Below are 4,304 nucleotides of genomic sequence, written 5' to 3'. Positions count from 1 at the left end.
GACTCAGAATGTTGGTGAAAATGGGAGCATGACTCAAACTATTGATGGACTGACAACAGGGGTATGGCTCAAACTATTGGTGACAATAGGAGCATATCACAATTTTTTTATGGATGGGAAATAGGGATAGGTTGAAACTATTGGTGACAACAGCAACATGACCTAGGTTGTTAATGGATGGACAACAGGGCTATGTTTCAGACTGTTGGTGACCATAGGAGCGTGGATCATACTGTTGATGGATGGATGATAGGGGTATTTCCCAGAAATTTGATGAATATAGGAGCATGACCCAGGATATTGATGGATGAACAATAGGGGTATGGCTTGGACTATTGGTGACAATAGGAGCATGACCCAGATTATTGGTGAGATAGCATGAGGTATAAACATTCTTGAAAGAATGGTCTCTGAGGCTTGGACACTCATGGAGTGGGTGTCTCTTCAGCATGATCGCATAGAGACAATAATTTTAGATTTGGGTCATGGGTTTCCCTAGGGTTGACCATAGGGGATGACAACCCTGAACAATCCAGATTTCCATGAGGTGAGGCGCCCATCAGATCATGGTAACTAGTTGAGTAAGTATCGTCGATTAGGAGAGATAACATGGTTGTGGTACATATTGATGATGATGTTGATGTAGGTTAAAGTTATTGGCCTAGATATAGATGTTATCGATCAGATTTACTTTTTTTTTAGAAAGATCATGTATAAATAATTAGGGATATTATCTCCATGTCAATTTATCTAGAATTAGGAAGAGCGATTTCATAGAAAGAGATTCCTAAAGTGTCATGTGTTGTTACCAGAATTAGGGATTTTATCACTGTGTCAAGTATATTGACTAGAATTAGGAAGAATGGTTTGATGAATAGACATTTTCTTATATCATGTACTTTGACCAGAATTAGGGATTTTGTTTGTGTGCCAAGTACATTTACTAGAATTAGGAAAATGTTTCTAGAGGATGAGTTGTAGCCTCCTAGAATCCTTCGTAGATATATGAGAGAGTTGATTTGATATTTAAGAGAGTTTCTTGGATCTATGTTTAGAGAGAGTTTCTCATATCTTTATTTAGAGAGAGTTGCTCAGATCTCTGAGAGAGATGCTCAAACCTTTGAGAGAGTTGCTTGGATCTCTGAGAGCAACTTGGATCTCTATTTAGGGAGAGATACTCAGATCTCTGAGAGAGTTGCTTGAATATATATTTAGAGAGAGCATGTTTTGGCATCTAGGTTTGGGTTGAGGTCGTTTGGAGTTTCACCTAAACTATGTGCACTACTCAAGTCATGATGAACAACGACTAGTCTCGATACCATGAGGTTGAGACATCGATCGAATCATGGTGAATAATTGATATTAATGCTTTAAAATGTATAATGGGTGGATTCCATGAATATTAGAGGTCAAGACAGTTGACCTAGTTGATTGTGATGCTCTTAATGTTGATATTGATTTAACAATGATGCTATTCTAGTATTTCCTTATAAAAGTTTTCAATTAGTTGACATCTTGTTAGACATTATGAATGCCTCCCTAGATAATAGAGAGTGTTGAATAAAGTAGCTATGTTCAGTCTTCATAATCATTAATCTATTTTTAATACTATGTAAAAACACAAGAGAAAATTAAATTGTAAATTAGAAGAGAGAAAAGTTAAAAGAAAAGAAATCAACCTAAAATTAAGATTCTTAAAAATAGCTCATACTCACATTAATAAAATATTTACCATCAATTACTACACACCATAATTTCAACAAATATTTGCATAAAAGAGACAACAAGAACAAAATGTAAAAAATATACTTATCAAGAGTATTGCCCACCATTATTTACTTAACCTTAACCACTTTAACCAATACGAGTAAAAATATAAATATGTAGATTAACTAGAATTTGATTTAGAAAAAAAACGTGATTTAATGCAAGAGAAGTGTCTCTTGGGTATAAAATACACTTAAATTTTCATTTTATACACACATATCTCCCTCCCACATGCATGTGACATTTACTTTATTTTTTGATAGGCACATGTTTCCCTCTCACATACATGCGATATTTACTTTATTTTCATGATTATTAGTTGAATTTCTAAAGTGTGATTGCTTGATAAAGATAAAATAAGCATAATATATATGTTCCCAAATAATCACCATATTTCATAAATAAAGTACTTGTACCAATTTTACTAAAAATTGTACCAATTTTACTAAAAATTCAATAGTTTCAACTTCGACCAACTTCTACTAAAAAATCAATAGCTTCAACTTCGACCAACTTCATATAGAAAAGTAGATTCCCATATCCCATTTAGAATTTAGTAATAATGTTTCCACTTGATTTCACAATAATAAAGTTTTATGAAATGCATTTTTATTGTTGGGATTTTATTACTCTTACTCTTGTTACTAAAATTTTATAAATAAATATCCCAAATCTCCTTCTACAAAATTTGAAATTACAAATTACATATCTTCCTCATATGTCTACTGCTATACTCCCATCCTAAAAATCCTAAAAAATTTAAAGGAACATAATAAACCAGTCTACATGGAAAATGGAATACATGCCCTATATAATGGATTGGTTGGCCACTTCGCAACTTTCTTGCATTTGCTTCGCTTCTTCCAAAATTCTTTTTAATATTTTTAATCTTGAATATGCGAAAACAAATATTCTTCTCATACTTCCTCCAAAATGATTTATACTATTTATAGACTTGAATATGTGAAAACAAATATTCTTCTCGTACAAAACTTGATCTCGAGGAACTACGCAAGGTTGTCTTGTATTATAAACAACTTGAATTTTTCAATTTATATTACATAACATTTAAATCTTTAAATTGACGGTATCATTTAGATATATAATTTAATATGATGTGATGTTGGATATGTGATTGTCTTGTAATCACTTTTTCTTATGAAATCTCTTGCATATCATGTGCAAAGACGCCTGCAAGGCAGAAATAGGCATTAACCAAAATTATTTTAAAAAATGAATGTTATCTAGTGGATTGATGTTAGAACAAATACAATATCATTCAATTCTTTATATGGGTCAAATTCAAGTTTTCAAGTTGGAATTGAAGCATGAAAATTAGCTTAACGAGACTTGATGGGCTTTCTTTTCCTATATTTCCAGGCAGTCTATGTTCGACTAGCTGCTCATGATCTCAAGTAAGGCGACTAATATCTAAAATTTAGAACAAGGAATAAATTAAGCAACTACTTACCAAATCACTAATGTAAAATGTGTAACTATCAGTTATAATGAAATTCCATATATACCAATGGAATCTCGTTCTGATTCATTCTATAAATATCATTAGTAGGAATTAACAATTAAATATTATTATTGAAAAACTATCACTTTTCACAACTTCATTGCATTAAGTAGTAGTTACAACATGAAGACATTGAAATTTTTGCATTGTTTTCTATCTCCTTTTTCAAAAGGCATTCAAATACCTTATTGCTATTTGAACTTTTGGATTCCTCGTATAATGTCTAAAATGGGTGAAGATATATTCTAGATCTCTAGATTCGAGAGAGCACGCTTCAACATTGGTTAGGCATCTCACCATTCTACTTTAAATTGTCATTTGACTTGTCCTAACACCAGTTTGTAGTCTAACAAAGGATCAATAGATATATCAACTTATATCCTCCTACCTATATAAATTAGGTAGGCAACAAAGAGTAAATAGACATTTTGTTTGGATATATGGCATTCCCATGTGCTCTAAAATCACTTTTGCTTCGAATTAGTGAATCAGCTTGTAGCATGTAAGTTGAATAAAAACAAAATCCAGTTACCCTATTGGAAATCTCTTTCAAAGTGTTATTTTTTAGCTTGTTAATCCTTGAATATTGTGCATTTGTCTATTATCTGGTTAATCCTTCAATAATGTGTATTTGTTTGTTAGCTTGTTAATCCTTCAATATTGTGTATTTGCCATAGTTTAAAATAGTTTGCACAGTGAAATTAGTAACACTTCATTATGAAATGAGTGAATTTTTCTTCTACTACAATCCATTATAAGAAGGAACCATCCTCCTTTGGTACAATATTTCCAAGCCTGGCTTAAGAACACCTTTTTTGTCAATTGCTTGGGTTGAACACTTTGAGACACGACTTTCACCACCAGGACTACAATGTTTGTTTTATGGTAATATGGGTGATGCTATAATTTGACATAGGTTAGCTCAAATTTTATATGCAACTATTTTCTATTGCATCGTATATTTTATCGCCAATTTTCAAAAGACTACATCTGCATTCTTACTGCTAAGCTATAT

Source organism: Pinus tabuliformis, chromosome 3_2 (genome assembly GCF_031772625.1).
Source record: "Pinus tabuliformis cultivar Carrire ecotype Pingquan chromosome 3_2, CPIR1, whole genome shotgun sequence".
Classification (NCBI taxonomy): domain Eukaryota; kingdom Viridiplantae; phylum Streptophyta; class Pinopsida; order Pinales; family Pinaceae; genus Pinus; species Pinus tabuliformis.
The sequence above is the reverse complement of the archived record's forward strand: the minus strand, read 5'-3'. Positions refer to the sequence as shown.